The sequence below is a fragment of a genome, unplaced genomic scaffold, assembly GCF_019419815.1.
Source record: "Pyrus x bretschneideri cultivar Hongxiangsu unplaced genomic scaffold, Pyrus_bretschneideri_v1 Contig81, whole genome shotgun sequence".
Classification (NCBI taxonomy): Eukaryota; Viridiplantae; Streptophyta; class Magnoliopsida; order Rosales; family Rosaceae; genus Pyrus; species Pyrus x bretschneideri.
Genome location: NW_025999822.1, coordinates 1,086,372 through 1,106,227, shown reverse-complemented (window position 1 = coordinate 1,106,227; position 19,856 = coordinate 1,086,372). Strand labels below are relative to the sequence as shown.

General features: G+C 40.9%; 1 protein-coding gene across 2 annotated transcripts in view; it reads left to right on the top strand.

Moving 5' to 3' along the window:
• LOC103956549 (bifunctional aspartokinase/homoserine dehydrogenase 1, chloroplastic-like) overlaps positions 1–17,716 on the top strand; it is a 41,321-nt gene extending 23,605 nt beyond the window's left edge. Inside the window, exon 11 of one of the 2 annotated variants that reach the window (XR_007255182.1) lies at positions 17,646–17,716. The gene's annotated coding sequence lies outside the window, so the exon portion shown is untranslated. The remainder of the gene's footprint in view (positions 1–17,645) is intronic. The other variant, XR_007255183.1, reaches the window with a different exon arrangement.
• Positions 17,717–19,856: the final 2,140 nt, after the last annotated feature.

Here is a 19,856-nt window from a genome sequence, read left to right as displayed (position 1 = left end):
CAAAATTCTAATTTTGGCATCAGAGGTTCTTCAGCCAAAGCCCCCCATCCCGCTCCATATTCATTGTGGGCGCGTGAGGCTTTTGGCCTTGACCTAAGGTGTTATTTGTTTTGTAGGTGTTATTTGTTTTGTAGTTGCAATTTTGTCCAAGAACAAGGAGGAAGAAATTTGCATCCACAAATTGGTGCTTTCATTAAGAGTTGAGTCCCACACTCATAGAAGACTTTCGCATCCAAGGTTTTTCTATTTTCTTGTCCATTTATAGATTTTTCGTATGTTTTTATTATTAGGATTTTTTATTTGCAAAAATTCTTAGATAAAACATAAAAGAAAAGTACAATGGCTATAAATTTAGAAAATTCAACAAATGAAAATTCCAATATTCAAGAGATGGGACAGCGGCGATCCACAAGGCTAAATGTGACAATAAGCGGAGCGGCACCACAACCACGAGGTTCCACCACAGGAACCACCACGATGTTCACCACGGTAGCCACCCGTGTAAAGGTCCATGGTGTCACCACCACGGCCCGAGCTATGCCATCTAAGCAAGCCCAAGCCGTGCCATTCAAGGCTCACAGCACCAAGGTCACAGCCCAAGCCATGTCCCAACGTGAGCTCAATGCGTTGCCAAGCCAAGCCGAAGCCTCGCACCTGCGTGGATCACACGCCAAGCAGTCCACTCCCATGGCCCAGCCTGCTCCCTTGGTTTCCTAAGCAGGCCTAGTCGACCCAAGACTATCTCAACCATCAGGACCAACTATTTAGCCGAGGACATTTTCACCACATTTCTCTACGGATTTGACATTTTCCAACTCAAATCTCGCACCCGAAGTCTACCACCCTTCCACTGCTCAAGGAGGCACATTCCTTCCAAGCTCTTCCAATCTGATTGGCGAGCAACATTTGTCCCGACAAGTCATAGAGTTAACGAGCGCCCATGCATAACAAATGACTTTGGTGAATCCGCTTTTGCAATGCACCGAGATCCAACGTTCCCCAAACGAGGTGTCCCGAAGTAGAACAAGAGCAGACGATGAACCTTTCCAGCAGCATCCCAGCAAGCAGCCACTCAACCAGCTACGAACCGAGCATTCTGGCAGCGTACACTCTCAATTCGGCCCCCGAGATAACATATACTCTCATCTTAGCACGTGAAGAAGCGTGCACTCTCGACTAGGCTCACGGACAAGTATACATTCATGGTTGGGACCACATACCTATGAACAACATGAGCAACCTTCCAAGCAAAGCGTTCATTCACGGCTAGGCCCACAAGGAGCAACCTCCACATCTCATCGAAGTAAGCAGCACGACAAATGGAGAGAAGCAGTTACTCAATCCGGCTCAAGTTCAACCAACAACCTGCAAAGAATTCCCTTGCCTGCTAAGAATGGACCACATGCACAGCCGTCGTGACATGGATAAGCCGAGAACATAGAAAAGCAGCTAGATCGGCAGGTCAAGACCAGGGGCAGCCGAGAGCTTCGCTACCCCAACAAAGAAAAATCCAAGAAGAGGTAGATAGACTCTTCAACGAATGATTACGTGATTTCCAACGCAACAAAGTGGCCGATGAAGCACTACGGTGGGATATGACCAAAATGAGCAGGTCACCGTTCACGGACTAGATCGAGTAGGTAGAGCCTCTACGCAAGTTTTGCATGCCACACTTCATATCTTTCAAAGGAGATAGAAATCCGAAGAGGCATTTAAAGCACTACCGAAGCGCGATGGTCCTTTACCGGAACAACGATGCCCTTATATGCAAAATATTCGCCATCACTTTACAAGGCGAGGTGCAAGATTGGTTTCATACCTTGCCACCACGATCCATCTAGAATTTTGATGATCTTTCTTTAGTTTTCACCAAAAACTACTTATCCCACCACTCGATCAAGAAAAAGTCCAACCACTTGTTCAATTTGAAGAAAAACCCAAAGAAGTCGCTCCGTGACTACGTGAAGAGGTTCAAAGCAGAGAAGACAAAGGTCATCGAATGCGACGACTTAATATCAAGTGCAGCTATCCAAAAAGAACTCCCAGCAGACCACTCACAGTTCGAGGAAATGATCATGAAATAAGATCTAACTTTAGCAGACTCCTTTGCTTTGGCAGAAAAGTATGCATTTTAGGATGAGGCTCGACGAGTAGAAAAGGCACTTGAGTAGCCTTGAAAAGAGTCGGTAGTGGCTCAAAGGATGGAAGACGGGAGCCAGTCCAGCAAGGGTAGGCAGAAAGCCAAGCGTAGAGACCGACCCACTACCAAAGAAAGCCTGATCACCAAGAACTATTCTAAGTTCTCAATTCCGATCCATCAAATCCTTCGCGACATAAAAAAAAAGTCATGGTTCAAGCTACCGAAGCAATCAAAAGGAGATACTTCCAAGTTGGACCACACCAAGTATTACGCATTCCATCGAGGTCCTGGTCACACAACCGACGACTGTTACACTTGGAATAACTACCTAGAAAAGCTCGTGAAAGAAGGCAAGGTCGACAGAGACTTGGATAAGCCAACTAAGATGATTCGAATCAATGGTATCTTCGCCGAGTTCGAGCATTTGAGGGCCACCAGCAACTTTAAGAAGAGGAAGATCCAGCAGGCTCTACTAGTCTCACAAGTCCAAGCAGTTGACACCTAAACTGGACCTATTGTTGGCTTCACTGAGCAGGATGCATAATGCGTCAATTTCCCACATAACGACTGTACTAGTAATATCAGTCCAACTAGCCCATGCCATAGTCGATAGAATGATGGTTGACAACGGAAGTGCAGTCAACCTACTTCAACTCTCAGTGATTCAGAAGACAGGCCTGGAAAGCACAATCATACACCGAGCAGAGGTACTTACCGGATTTAATGGACACACCTCAACTGCCATCGGCCACATCACACTTGGCAAGAAAACACCGCCAGTTGTCTCAAAATAGAAGTTCACAATCGTAAGTGACCCATTTCCCTACAATGGGATTCTTGGGAGACCTTGGTTGATCAAGTTGGATACCGTCACTTCCGTCAAGTATAAAAAAATCAGATTCCGCATCTTGGGAAAAGGAGTCGGAGATATCAAGTCTGACCAGGCAGTATCCCGACGATGCACTGTGCAAATGTTGGAGTCAAAGAAGAAGACCTTTAACCCCGTGAAGGTTACCGAAGTCTAAAGGGACGAAGAGGCTACTAAATAGCAATTACAGTAGGCGGATCGAGAAGATGGAGCCCAAGCAGACGAGATAGGATGAAAACCTAAAGTGGATGCCGAAGACATCATTCTTGATCCCTAACAGTCGGAAAAACGGATACAATCAGCTTACGTCTAAACCCAACTGAGAAATAAGAACTCACGGCTTTCCTTAGAGAAAACCAAGACGTCTTCGCATGGTCACCATCCGATATACCCGGCATCAACACTGAGGTAGTCTGCCATATGCTGCACGTCGACCCCGCTTCCAAACCAGTAATCCAAAAGAGAAGACATTTCGTACCTGAGCGAGTAACGAACATCGAGGAAGAAATTGACAAGTTATTGGAGGCCGGATTTATAGAAGAGGTAGCACACTCAACATGGCTTGCTAACATCGTGCTAGTCATAAAGAAAGAGAATGGCAAATGGAGGTTTTCCGTAGACTACACGGACCTCAACAAAGTATGCCCAAAAGATCCTTATCTTGTCTCTCGGATTGATCTATTAGTACATTCAACTTTTGGGAACCAGCTGCTCAGCTTCTTGGACGCATACTTAAGCTACAACCAAATAGCCATGTACGAGCCTGACAAGGAGAAAACTGCGTTTGTGATCGAGCGAGGCATTTACTGCTATAAGGCCATGCCCTTTAGCTTCAAGAATGCAGGAACCACTTACCAAAGGTTAGTAAACATGATATTCAGAAAGCAAAATGGGGTAACCATAGAGGTTTATGTCGACAACATCATGGTAAAGGGAAAGCAGCGGTCAAACCACATCTGCAACTTGGCGAAAACTTTCAACATCCTCAGAAAGTACAAGATGAAGCTCAACCCTACCAAATGCACGTTAAGAGTATCTTCAGGCCGATTCTTAGGGTACTTAGTAACCCAACGTGGAATTGAAGCCACATCCCAAGCAAATCCGAGCGATCCTAGAGATGAACTTTCTAACTACCTTGAAGGAGATACAAAGCTTGACTGGACGAGCAGCTACCCTTAACCGTTTTCTCTCGTGATCCACCAATCGATGCAAGCTTTTTTCAAGGCTATCAAAAGGGCACAACGAAACAAATGCGATGAAGAGTGCGAAAAGGCCTTCCAAAACCTGAAGAAGTATTTCACATCACCTCCCTTACTATCCAAGCTGGAGGTAACGGAAGATTAATACATTTATCAGGCAGTCTCCAAAGTAGCAGTGGGCTCTGCCCTCATACTAAAAGAGTTGGGGGCCCAATTACTAGTATTCTACACTTCTAAAGCCCTTCTCGATGCAGAAACTAGATATCCAAGATCGAAAAATTAATTTTGGCGCTAGTTGTTGTGGCTCGGAAGCTCAAACCATACTTTCAAGCTCATACAATCATCGTCATGACTCAGTATCCTTTACAATCAATCCTACATGGTCCAGACGCTTCTCAACGAGTGATGAAGTGGGCATTGAAACTTGGTCAATGTGGCTTAGTTTTCCAACCCCACACGGCGATAAAGGCCCAAGCCTTGGCAGACTTTATAGCAGGAATTCACACCTAGCCGAGACGATGCAACAGAGCAGCCTCGTAACGCCCTAAAAGCAGCCAAGCACACCTTAGCCATGCATGTTCCTCCTAACAGAGATTTCTGGCATTTGCATGTCGATGGCCAAAGCATCCAACAATAAAGCAGAGCATGAGGCCCTACTGGTAGGCATTTGATTAGCAAAAGACTTAGCGGTGAAGAAGCTTGTAATTCATTCCAATCACCAGCAAGACTACTAGGGATTACATGGCAAAACATCAAAGGATGGCGCAATATCTAGAGAATACGCAAACAGCTTGAGGCGTTTCAAACTTACGCTCTCACTCAAGTTTCACGGGCAGATACGCCCATGCAGATGCGCTAGTTGGCCTAGGCTTCATCCTCGACCACCAACTCAAACGCTCTATTCCTATGGAATATCTTGACAAGCCAAACATAGAGATGAAGTCGACATTCGAAGTGTCATAGGTTAGTAGAACTCCCAACTGGCAAAGTTCTATTATAGACTACCTGGTCAACGACATATTTCCCCTAGAAGATTGGAGTCTAGGAAACTCCAAATCAAGGCAGCACGCTACTACATGTGAAATGGTATTCTCATCCGAAAATCTTGCACTGGACCACATTTTCACTGCCTAGCGCCTCCTGATGACTTGATAGTTCTAAGCTCAATCCACGAAGGTGTTTGTAGAAATCACTCTGGACGTCGATTCTTAGCACAGAAGGTTTTTAATGCATGCTACTACTAGCCTACCATGCACAAAGATGCTAAGGAGTTAGCATAAAAGTGTGACCGCTGCCAACGCTATAAGCCGGTACCAGCACTGCCTGCCAACGAGCTACACCAGCAGACGAGTTCTTGACCGTTCATGTAGTGAACAATCGACCTGGTAGGACCTATACCGCCTGCTACTAGGGGTAGAGGCATGATGGTCGTGGCAATTGACTACTTCACCAAATGGGTAGAAGTAGAGCCCATGACGACCACAATTCAGACGGACATAAAGCGCTTCATATAGAGGAACATCATTTGCCGATTTGGCATCCCTCAGTCCATCATCACTGACAACGGCCCGTAATTTATAGGCAAAGATTTGGCTCGCAATTTATGGGCAAAGATTTGGCTAAGTTCTTCCAAAAGTATGGCATCAAGCAGTATATTTCCACGCCGAGATATCTTGAAGGCAATGGGCAGGCCGAAACATCCAACAAGATGATCCTCGATTGCCTCAAGAAATCCCTCATGGACAAGAAGGGAAAATGGCTAGATGAACTCCCCAGATGCCTATGAGCATATCGCACCACCAAAAGACAAGCAACTGGTGAAACTCCTTTCTCTTTGGCATTTGGTTCGAAAGCAATCATTCCTCCCAACATCATCATGCCAAAAATCAAGCACTCTGCTGCCAAGCATTATGCAGAAAAGTAAGGAGATTGCCATTAGCTTAGATTTGGTAGAGGAGAAGAGCGAACAGACCATCATCCACATCGCAGCCTACCAGCAGCAGCTCATCTCCAGTTACAATAAAAGGGCCAGGATCCGGCAGTTCCAACCCAGAGATCTAGTCTTAAGAAATGCCTTCATCACTGCCCGTAAATAAGGCTTCAAAAATATAGATCTCATCTAGGAAGGTCTGTACAAGATCAGCAGAGTAGGTGGCAAGGTTAATTACACCCTCGCCACCATGAACGACAAAGAGATCGAGAAGCAATGGAACGCCTACAACCAGAAGAAGTACCATGTGTGACCTCTCATTATATCAAAACCCGAAAACTCAAGCAGCTCAACGGGCACAATCTCTCAAGCCGAGGACTATCTAGTTTTTATGCAGTCTTTTATATTTATGTTATCTGTTCGCTTCATTCATTTTTTTAATGAGGAATTCAGAAGTAATTTACAACTTGGCTTGACTACATGTCTACAACAACTTATCTCTCCTGCACTTCAAAAAAAGATCTGATCTTTTTAGGGACTCGTTGCAGGAATTGAACCCCTCCCCGGAGGGACCAACCATGCTCTCTAGTGCGAGAGGGTAAACTAATTCCCCGACACCCACATGGGTCTGCTTTCCAAAGTGGAAGGATAAACTCTACACTCCGAATATCCAAACGTGGATTAGCTTGGCTACCCTAGTATAACTAGATGCACGAAAGCTTGCAATAGGATTCCTAGAAGTAGCCACAATGGTCTTTCTCAAGGCTTAGCTAACTGAAGGATTTTGGGTCCCTTGACCTAATCCGTGGGGAACCGGGCCTTAGAGGTAGAGAAGGCACATTACACAGTATGCCTTATAGACAACTGCCCTGGAAACCTAAGGCTGTTACCGAGTGCACTAAGGTAGCCTACGATTTTCGAAAGACTGCCTATGGCTTGCCATTCAAGCAGTAAAGCCGCACTAGACTTATACAACTGCATATTCTTGTGAAAGGTTAAACAAGTTAGCGTGCATATACGAAGCTTTATCCATTGCCGACATGCTATGTAGTCGATAAGCTTCACCACTACCAAGCGCGGAATAATGTACACCAAATCCTAAAGTGTTATGGTACTTGCTACGTAACCTACGGAATTAGAGAAAGTCTAGGTTAACAACCTAGTGGTTATGCGGATTTGTCTGCTTTTGTAAGTAAGACATCTGGTTGCCAACCCAATGCTAACAACTTTGAAAAGGTTCTACACCAACGCCTATGGCTGCGTAAGCTACGCAGGCCTGTCTGCTTATAGAAAAGCAGCACACCTGCCACTGGTCTATAAAGTCTAAAGGTTAGGGCATGAACAAAAGAAGTAAAGATGGAAAAAAAAATGAAGGAAACAAGTTTATTAAATTTTCTAGCAAAATTGATAAACAACTAGCAAAAACCGAAGGAGTTCAAGCAAAAGCAACAAGAAAAAACAGAGAAAATCCTAAAAGCTACCTAGAAGACTACTCTTTAGTAGCTTGGACATCCTACGACTACTCAATCGCTATACCTTCAGCAGTCGTGATGCCTTCAGCAGCAGCATCATCCGGCACTTCACCCTCAGCTGCCCCGGCCTGGGCTCCGACTACTTCACCAATAGAAGAATCAAAAGTAAAGGCAAGCAAGTCTTCCGAAGAAATAAAGAAAGTCTCGAAGTCTTTACCATAAAGCTCAAAGTCAGATGGCCACCGAAAGAGATGATCTACATAACCCAGCTTGTAGAAATCGGCTTGACTCTTAGTAAAAGAAGCCTCGAACCCAACCTTCTTACCCTTCAACTGCTTATTCTCCTTGAGTAGGCAGACACGAACCTGTTGCAGGCTCCTCCACTTCCTTCTTCAAATTGTTGTTGATCTTCAAAACACCTTAGAGTTCCAACACTTAAGGCTTAAGCCTATTAACAACCTTCTTGAAGTGGATCACTTGGTTGTAATCAGTGATCAATTCTTCATCCTTTGCATAAGCAATGGAGCAGAATTCAGAGATGGCATGTTCAAGATCTTGAATATGAGGTATGTAACACTCGATCTTCTTCTCTGCACTTTCGTACTTTATTTGGATCGTGTCAAGCCTAGTCTTAAAATCCACGATCTCTTAGTGAGTGGTCTCAAGCTGCAGAAAAGTAAGGGTAGAGATATTAGACCCCTTCAAAGTAGCAAGTTCAGATTCTAATTTCTTGACTTTCTCGACCGAGGAGTAAGCTTCGGTTGCCACAGTTCTTGCCACCTCTTAGCAACCTTGGTATCCACTTGATCAAGAAACATAGACTCAGGCTACCAAATTGGCGTTTTCTGCATCACGGCCAGCAAAGCAGTCCTCCTATACTCGGTCGTATGCTTTGCAAATGAACTTGGGGCAAAAACTCCTTTGACGCCATCAACAAACTTGGCACACACATCCATGTCCTCGAGCAGGTCTGGCTTCAAGAGCGCATAAATCTCAGCAGCTTCCCTAGAAACAAACTTGGTGGATTTTTCATGACTGCCTGCGCGAACAGTTTCCTTCTTCGCAACAGACGAGTCCCACTTTAGCAGGCGGAGGCACCTTGTCACTTTTCATAGCAGCAAGCCTCTCCAAAGGTGAATTAGATTTTGCCCCAGATAAATTCTTTGGTACAAACTTCAGCACTGAAGACACGGAGAAACTTCTATGCTAGCTAATCCTTTCAGCAATCAAGCTAGCAGCTTCAGAACGGCAAGCGCCACCAATATAGATCTAGCAGCATCCTCTTTCTCACTCTTAGAGGAAGTCAAGTTAATCACAAGCTTAGGAGCAGCCGGTGAAACAAGGCCTCCTTTTCCTTCCTTCATTTGTAGCAAGCTCCACCATAGTGATAGGACGAGTCAATGCCTTAACCTTGATTTGTTTTATCTCCTCTCTCGGGGGCAGCCCACCTTTTTCCCTACGAAGAAGACTAAACAGCCATCGCAATTCACGGTACTCGGAGGGGATACCTAGAGCAACATGCACTTTCTTCATGTTTGGAGAAGTCTTAGGAGTGGAGCCAAATTCTGAATCTATAAAAGCAGCGGAAGACAATCAGAAAATTGAAGAACAGCTTAGCACTAAGACAAAGCAGCCGAGAAGATTAAGCAGCCTACTTATCGGATATGAAGACCATTGGTACACACAGCTCGGGGGAAGAATCAAACTCCATTCTCCACTTATCTCCAAAGTCTTCTTGGCCCAGTCATGATCTCCCTTGCTCGAGTTATCAAAAAGCCTATGACGAGATCCCAGCTGCCCAAATTTCATCAATGTGACCTATGTTAAAGAAGTACCAAAATTTGTTAACAGTTAGATCTAAGTCAAAGAATTGGCTTAGATTGTGGAATCCAACCATCATACAGACCACGTTAGGAGAACATTGGGCGGAGGCACATCTCATGGAGTATATCACTTCTTGGAAGAAACGCAGCATAGGAAAAGTATACCCCAACACAAAATAGTGGGGGTGGAACTTGGTGGCTCTCCGAGCCCCATCACATGGCTCACAGCTGCTACCATCTTTAACACGTTTCACACGCACTCTCGACGAAATGGCGTGCCAATATGCCTCAAGGAAGTCTCTAAACAGGTCATCGGAGCTAATCTTGAAGTCAGCAGCCTTGAAGTAGCCAACCTTGACGATACAACGACGGCACATCATCATCGTTCTTATGGCTTGAGGAACACATGCTTGACAAGAAAAAAAAATCTACAAAGACACAAGAGGGATTCATTAAAGGCTTGTTCAAAAATTTAAAACAAAAAAAAAAGGGCTCGACACAAATAGGCCTCACGACTCAAGCTCCTGGTCACTCTCTCCTCTTTCAGCACAAACAGGCCACACAACCCAATTTAAAAGAAAAAAAACAAAAAATAACGGCCCAAGCCGCAGAAACCCAGCAGCCACGCTAGGCCCAACAGCCTAGCCCAGTCCCTCTTGCCTCTGCGCCAACTGCACCAACCCTCGGCCCAAGCCGAGCACCATGCCACATCTCTCCACCCACGGCCACAGTGTTGTGCCTCCTCCCATCAATGTTTTCACATCCTCGACCCCCATCGAACATAATTTCAAGCCTCGAGGGTTCCAAAAAATAATGGAGACAAGAAAATTAATTTTTTTCTTACTAAAAGCAACGAGAAGACGAAGCAAGCAGCAAAAGACAAAAATACCCTTGAGGTATATTGGGATTCCTACGCTCGAGCAGCGGGCAATCATCCCTCAACCAGTCAAAAGTACCCAAAATAGGTAACAATTCAAAACCTATTTCATTCATCCTCATCAAATCTTCTCCACAAGGTAACCCCATAACATTCCTTTTAAATTATGTTAATTGGCTAATTAATGGATTTATTACCTAATTAATCTATTAATGGCCAATTAAACTACCAATTACACCCAAAAACACACAAGAGGCCGGTCACCTTCTCTTCCAAAGGAGCCGGCCATGCCTTATATATTCTACCTCATTTTCTCTAAAAAGCTAAGTTTTTCACTCTTGCTAAACACTCAAAAGTTCTCCAGACACTTGTCTATCTTGTTAACAATATCCCATACTGAAAAGAAAAAAAAAACATATAAATACAGCAAGTTGACAGATTTGAAAATTTAATAATATGAATTGGGAACAGTGTTAAATTAATTAAGAAATATTGTTACAAAACCACTAATAAGGAATGTTATATTAAATTAGAAAGAGTGTTAAAGTAGAGCCTTACCTATATAAGTATTCAATTCATCACATCAGTCCTCCTAGAATCAAACACGATAAGAATATCACCGTTATCAAGCTTTATTACAATTATAGCGGAATTCACGCCTAGCTTAGACGACGCAACAGAGCAGCCTCGTAACGCCCTAAAAGTAGCCAAGCACACCTTAGCCATGCCTGTTCCTCCTAACAGAGATTTCTAGCATTTGCATGTCAATGGCCAAAGCATCCAACAATAAAGCAGAGCATGAGGCCCTACTGGTAGGCATTCGATTGGCAAAAGACTTAGCGGTGAAGAAGCTTGTAATTCATTTCGATCACCAGCAAGACTACTAGGGATTACATGGCAAAACATCCAAGGATGGCGCAATATCTAGAGAATACGCAAACAACTTGAGGCGTTTCAAACTTACGCTCTCACTCAAGTTTCACGGGCAGATAACGCCCATGCAGATGCGCTAGCTGGCCTAGGCTTCACCCTCGACCACCAACTCCAACGCTCTATTCCTATGGAATATCTTGACAAGCCAAACATAGAGATGGAGTCGGCATCCGAAGTGTCATAGGTTAGTAGAACTCCCAACTGGCAAAGTTCTATTATAGACTACCTGGTCAACGGCATATTTCCCCTAGAAAGATTGGAGTCTAGGAAACTCCAAATCAAGGCAGCACGCTACTACATGTGAAATGGTATTCTCATTCGAAAATCCTGCACTATACCACATTTTCACTGCCTAGCGCCTCCCGATGACTTGATAGTTCTAAGCTCAATCCACGAAGGTGTTTGTAGAAATCACTCTGGACGTCAATTCTTAGCACAGAAGGTTCTTAATGCATGCTACTACTAGCCTACCATGCACAAAGATGCTAAGGAGTTAGCATAAAAGTGTGACCGCTGCCAATGCTACAAGCCGGTACCAGCACTGCCTGCCAACGAGCTACATCAGTAGACAAGTTCTTGACCGTTCATGTAGTGAACAATCAACCTGGTAGGACCTATACCGCCTGCTACTAGGGGTAGAGGCATGATGGTCGTGGCAATTGACTACTTCACCAAATGGGTAGAAGTAGAGCCCATGACGACCACGATTCAGACAGACATAAAGCGCTTCATATGGAGGAACATCATTTGCCGATTGGGCATCCCTCAGTCCATCATCACTGACAACGGCCCGTAATTTATAGGCAAAGATTTGGCTCGCAATTTATGGGCAAAGATTTGGCTAAGTTCTTCCAAAAGTATGGCATCAAGCAACACATTTCCACGCCGAGATATCCTGAAGGCAATGGGCAGGCCGAAACATCTAACAAGATGATCCTCGACTGCCTCAAGAAATCCCTCATGGATAAGAAGGGAAAATGGCTAGATGAACTCCCCAGATGCCTATGAGCATATCGCACCACCAAAAGACAAGCAACTGGTGAAACTCCTTTCTCTTTGGAATTTGGTTCGAAAGCAATCATTCCTCCCAACATCATCATGCCAAACATCAGCACTCTGCTGCCAAGCATTATGCATAAAAGTAAGGAGATTGCCATTAACTTAGATTTGGTAAAGGAGAATAGCGAACAGACCATCATCCACATCGCAGCCTACCAGCAACAGCTCATCTCCAGTTATAATAAAAGGGCCAGGATCCGGCAATTCCAACCCAGAGATCTAGTCTTAAGAAATGCCTTCATCACTGCCCGCAAATAAGGCTCCAAAAATATAGATCTCCTTTAGGAATGTCCGTACAAGATCAGCAGAGTAGGTGGCAAGGTTAATTACACCCTCGCCACCATGAACGACAAAGAGATCGAGAAGCAATGGAACGCTTACAACCTGAAGAAGTACAATGTGTGACCTCTTATTATATCAAAACCCGAAAACTCAAGCAGCTCAACGGGCACAACCTCTTAAGCCGAGGACTATCCAGTTTTTATGCAGTCTTTTATATTTATGTTATCTGTTCGCTTCATTCGTTTTTTAATGAGGAATTCAGAAGTAATTTACAACTTGGCTTGACTACATGTCTACAACAACCTATCTCTCCTGCACTTCAAAAAAAGGGCTCGACACAAATAGGCCTCACGACTCAAGCTCCTGGTCACTCTCTCCCCTTTCAGCACAAACAGGCCACACGACCCAATTTAAAAGAAAAAAAAACAAAAAATAACGGCCCAAGCCGTAGGAACCCAGCAACCACGCTAAGCCTAACAGCCTAGCCCAGTCCCTCTTGCCTCTGCGCCAACTGCACCAACCCTCGGCCCAAGCCGAGCACCATGCCACATCTCTCCACCCACGACCACAGTGTTGTGCCTCCTCCCATCAATTTTTTCACATCCTCGACCCCCATCGAACATAATTTCAAGCCTCGAGGGTTCCAAAAAATAATGGAGACAAGAAAATTAATTTTTTTTCTTACTAAAAGCAACGAGAAGACGAAGCAAGCAGCAAAAGACAAAAATACCCTTGAGGTATATTGGGATTCCTACGCTCGAGCAGCGGGCAATCATCCCTCAACCAGTCAAAAGTGCCCAAAATAGGTAACAATTCAAAACCTATTTCATCCATCCTCATCAAATCTTCTCCACAAGGTAACCCCAAAACATTCATTTTAAATTATGTTAATTGGCTAATTAATGGATTTATTACCTAATTAATCTATTAATGGCCAATTAAACTACCAATTACACCCAAAAACACACACAAGAGGCCGGTCACCTTCTCTTCCAAAGGAGCCGGCCATGCCTTATATATTCTACCTCATTTTCTTTAAAAAGCTAAGTTTTTCACTCTTGCTAAACACTCAAAAATTCTCCAGACACTTGTCCACCTTGTTAACAATATCCCATACTGAAAAGAAAAAAAAACATATAAATATAGCAAGTTGACTAATTTGAAAATTTAATAATATGAATTGGGAACAGTGTTAAATTAATTAAGAAATATTGTTACAAAACCACTAATAAGGAATGTTATATTAAATTAGAAAGAGTGTTAAAGTAGAGCCTTACCTATATAAGTATTCAATTCATCACATCAGTCCTCCTAGAATCAGACACAATAAGAATATCACCGTTATCAAGCTTTATTACAATTATGGTCGTTTCTTTGTAATTTTCTGTAAAAGATAATATCGGACATAAGCAATAGAGAAAATAAGCAAACTATTGAACCAATTATGCAAATACTTAACAAAAACTCAAAGTTCATGGCATCAAAGATAAGTGAAAACACATCAAATCAGTCTATGTTAACTAAATCATACAACATTGAAGAAATTTACATTTTATCGATTTCCAAATCAGTTTTTAACTTTCTATGAACAATTTAAAAATGGTAATATATAACAAATAAATTTGTAAATGATACTCAGTTTAATTTGCACGAAAAACAAGTAAAAACATATTAGTGAGATCCTTTGATTGAGACAAGAGAGATGAGGTTGTAAGCGGCCCTCTGATAGTTGTAGGTATCGAGGTAGGGGTTCTACAAAAACACAAATTTCATAACATCAAGGAGAAGTTATAGCACATCAAATCAGTCTATGTTAACTAGATCATACAAAATTGAATAACAAAGATGAAACATAAGACTAATCCCATTACCATATAGGCTATACTTGCATCACACTCTGACTGTTTTACATAATGGATTCCTCTATTGAGTACCTCCATAAGATAACCATTGCCTTTAGTATTTAAAAACTCTCAACTTCTAATAATACACATTTCCTGCACTTGCAACAATCACTTTTCTTTTCAAATTGTTCACCTTGTTAACAATATCCTATACTGAAAAGAAAAAAAATTACATATAAATACAGTAAGTTGACAAATTTGAAAAAGTAATAATATGAATTGGAAATAGTGTTAAATTAAATAAGAAACAGTGTTATAAAACCACTAATAAGAAATGTTATATTAAACCGCTGATAATTTTGGACGTCCAACGACTTCTTTGAATGGTGGCTACTATCTTCAATTAAATATCTTTCTTGAATTAAAGTCTATTGATTCTGTTATGAAGATTGCAGAAAATTCGAGACAAAGATCTTTTGTTTGCTTATAGCTCTGATGGTATAGAGATGCTAAATGTTGGAGGAAAGTTCGTTTTTATCATGCCATCAACCAAATCCAACTTGACAAACATGAAGGACTTTCTGCCATCTAGAGATTATAGTTTGTAACATGGATTTGTAATGTTTAATTTTGTGAAACATACTTAAAATTATGTTTATGGAAATTGTGCTTTGTTAATTTTGCTAGAAGTGTTTGTGATTGTATTTAATTTAATGGTGCTGTAACATAATGTATTGCTGCCATTTAAAACTATTCTAAACTATGAATTTATTGTCAAGTTGTACTTTTGGTTTGGTTGTGCACTTTTTCCCATTATAATAAGGAATGATGTCGAAATTCTGTTGAGTTTTGATATGTCAAAACCATGTACAAATTTGAGTCACGAAACTGTCAGACAGCATTAAATACTGGATTTCCAATTTCGGGGCTCTATTCTGTATTTTGCATAACTTTCAACTCAGAACCCTGTTTCCTACAAATCTTATATGCTTTTAATGTACTCAAAACAAGCTTCGAATCTCATGTAAGTTTGCATCATTTGGTATAGTTATGGGTGTTCAAAATTGGGCTTAATCTTGGTTGACTAAGACCTGGTTTGGTACTGAGGTAATTCTGAAAAAAGCTAGTATCAAAAAAAGTTGGGAGCTGTTTTTGTGTTTGGTAAACATTCAGCTTCAGCTTTTTTTTCACAGTTTTGGGTGAAAAAAAGCCAAAAACAAGAAGCTGCAAAACCCAGCTTTGAAAAATCGGCTTTTTTTCACATCTGTTTTACATAAAAGTTTACCAAACACTATAATACTGTTTTTTTTTTTTCAAAAGCACTTTTACAAAAAAGTTTACCAAACACTCTGCTGCTTTATTTCACAGCCGCTTATTCTCACAGCACAGCAGAATCAGTTTTTTTTCAAAGCACAGCAATACCAAACCAGCCCTAAGACTGTTTTTCTGCAGCTTTTGTGGAGATGAGGCTGTTGCTTTAGCAATAGTCATTCTTCTCACAATTTTAATTCTAATTTACTTATCTATATTGAGTTTGTGCTTAAACCACTAGATAAGGTTATGTATTGGGTTCCAAAAGAACCATTTTCTTATACAATTATATGCCAATATATTTATGCACTGAAGCATTTATAATTTCTCCTACACATATTCACTTTTCTTGTAACAAGTATACCTATATCCACTGCAATTCACAATCTATTTTATACATATATTTCCATACTGGTGATAGTTGTCATTAATATCTGTTTTTTTTTTTTCCAAATTATTTTGTATCTATGGTTGTGTAGTTCCAACTTTATCGATCAAAGCATTTCTCTAAAGTCAGAAACAATGCATATTATATAGGTGTTGAAATATATAGGATATTTTGAAGTCGGATACTGTTACATTAGTAATCCGAAGTACTTTAACTAGGATTAAAATTCATGTCATGCATTTAGTAATATCTTACATTTGTGAAACATAATTTGGCCATGATGGTAGATCCTTGTGTTAGTAACTAAGAACAATGCTTAGGAATCTAGGTAGGGGAAATACGATATACCTTTATGGAGATTGATTATATTTAACATCATGAAATGTTATATTATTTATCTCATGGTTGATTACTCTTGTTGAATGCGTACATCATTGGATCACTTGGATGAGAACTGAATTATGGCTTTTGTTGGATGTTTATTGGTTTGATTACGGCTTGCATTTGCGTGCGTGCCGTGCGTGCCGTGCGTGCATTCATGCGTTTTAACGAAGAGGTTAGATGCAGCTATAAAGTATGCAAAAAATTATTACACAGTTGGATCGCGTGCGTGCGTGCGTTCTAACGAGGAGGTTAGATGCAGCCATAAAGTATACGAAAAATTATTACACAGTTGGATCTCGAGTTGTGCTTTGCTCATATCCCGGAGGCGGGATATGTTAGAGATACGGGTATTTGGTGTCGTCACGTGATCCTGGACGTATGTCGAGATTGGGGTGTGACAGTAAAGGATGTTGGGGCTAATGTTATTATGATGTGCGTTCTAACGAGGAGGTTAGATGCAGCCATAAAGTATACGAAAAATTATTACACAGTTGGATCTTGAGTTGTGCTTTGTCCATATCCCGGAGGCGGGGTATGTTAGAGATACGGGTATTTGGTGTCGTCACGTGATCCTGAACGTATATCGGGATCGAAGCATGACAGTAAAGGATGTTGGGGCTAATGTTATTATCTTATCTCAGGTTATGTCATCCTCTGAATTTGTGTTCATGGTATGCTGAAGAAAGTAAATGCTGTTTCTGGGTTACTGTAGTCTAGATTTCGTGAGATTTTGAATGCTGGGTGTCTTTATCAGGTGCTTGCTTTTTATTTGACTATGTTCTTGACCAGGTTGCTCGATATGTAAATTAAGCAGATCAAGGATAATGTACTGACACTGACAATTAGTTTATCGTTTACTTGTGAAAAACCTTATTGGACCCATATTTTGTAGATCAGTTAAAAAATTATAAGAAGAATTGAAAATGGTGACATGAATTTTAATGTGAAAGAATGTGTTGGTTTATATTCAGATATGTTTTATTCCATGTGAATAATGATTAGTTTATTTCATTCTTAACCGATTCCCACATTGAAATTTTTACTGCGCGCTATTTTTTATTTTATTTAACATATGTTTGAATGTGTCTTTGCGTTCATTTTTTAATACGAATTTCTGGCACCTCTTCCCTCACAGGTTCAAGTCATTCCAAACTGTAGTATTTTGGCAGCAGTTGGCCAAAAAATTGCATGTACACCAAGAGATAGTGCAACTCTTTTCAATGCACTAGCAAAGGTTAGGGATTATTATCATTTTATTAATTTTGGCAACAAGTTGTATTATTTTATTTTATTTAACATTTCATGTTTTGTACACTGGTTTACAATACGGGCTACTGTAGAGTTTGATTCTGCGTGTTTCTCATATTCCATTATTTACAATACGAAGGGATCTAATATGTTTTACTAAATGCAGGCAAAACATTAATGTGTGTGCAATTGCTCATGGTTGTACTGAGTACAAAATTACTGTAGTGATAAAGCGGGATGATCGTATTAGGGCTCCGAGAGCTGTTAATTTTAGATTATATCTCAATATGAAATTATGCATTTGGGTTGAAATTAAGCTCATGTTTGATATTTGTGAACATACGAATACTTAATGTTAAGGTAAGTACTCATTAAACCACCTGATTCTGTTTGTTGTTCGTTTAGATGAATTTAGAAATTAATTGATGAACAAACACTGAAAGGCTTTGGAATCTTTCACTGTAAGAAATGATACATTGCTAGAAGTCAGGGGTAACCCAGAGTCTTTCCTATATGCAAGGATATCTGCTGAGGAGTTGGTTGATTCTTGGATTCAAGGAATTTGTGGGTCAAGGAGGGCAAAATATCCTCTAAAGTTGATTTTCACCGTCCCATCATCATGCATTAGCAGGTTCACTCTAGAAATTTTCTAGGCAGAAAATAAAAAAGGTGTGGCTTTGCGAGACAAAAGACATGATGTTCAACCTAAACAGTAGCAAAAGAAGTAGAGGTATTTAATATGCAATAGAAAGCCAAAGTTTTTGCCTTACGTAGAGACCCTTGATTTTGGTTTGATCTTTTGTTTCCTTTTTCTTTTTTCTTGTTTAGCATTTAGGTCTTCTCCTAATTCACACATTCAACCAACATTGCATTTTTGTTTAATAGTCTAAAATTCTAGCTTGAAACCCTCTGGTTGGTTAGTGAGAAACAAGAAGAAAAATAATTGGGATACAATTAGGGATGGGCAAAATACCCGTGGTTATGGGTAACCGCGGTTACCCGCCCATTTAAACTTCACGGCTATGGTTATGGGTAACCGTTCAGATAAATAAACGGTTATGGGTATAATCATTTACCCGTGAAAATTAAATGGGTGGTTATGGGTATCAACCGCTGTTATAAATGGGTAACCGTTTACCCATTTATTTTATATATGTAAAATTAACACAAATCATGTTTCTAGGGTGGAAAAAAATACCGAAAATTCCAAACCGGACCGAAAAAATCCCAAACTGAAAATCCTGAAAATTTCAATACCCAATCCCAAACCGATCCCGAAATTTCGGTACCGGAATCGGTCTCACATTTTCTTTCGTTTGGTAATCCCAAACCGAACTGAAAAAAATATATTATTTAATTTTAAATATATATTTGGAATTGTAACAGCCATCGGATTTGGTTGAGATTTAATCTCAACCGTTGAATTCAAATAAAACCCTCACTCAGCCGTCCTTAGATCCATGTATAAGTTTGTCCTCCCCATCTCTGCACCTAAGACTATTAAATCCAACATACTGAACACTTAGAGTTGCAGGAAGTTCTCCAAAGTTGAAAGCTGTAGAGATTGCAGCTGCTTACACGTTTGTTATTGGGGGAGGGGGAGAGGATTTTACAACTGAAATACATACTCTACGGTTGTTATTGGGGGACGGGGAGACAAAAGACATGATATTCAACCTAAACAGTAGCAAAAGAAGTAGAGGTATTTAATATGCAATAGAAAGCCAAAGGTTTTGCCTTACGTAGAGACCCTTGATTTTGGTTTGATCTTTTGTTTCCTTTTTCTTTTTTCTTTTTTAGCATTTAGGTCTTCTCCTAATTCACACATTCAACAAACATTGCGTTTTTGTTTAATAGTCTAAAATTCTAGCTTGAAACCCTCTGGTTGGTTAGTGAGAAGCAAGAAGAAAAATAATTGGGATACAATTGGAAATGTTATTAATTTTCACCAGTATAGACTATAAATTTCCAATATTTGTGGTTTGGTTTTTGCATACTACCGCTTTCAAAAACTTTTGATCAAGATGGCTTTGCACTCGGTATGATGATGAATTTCCAGCCCATAAATATCCTAAATCACGCGGTTATCATTACTTCT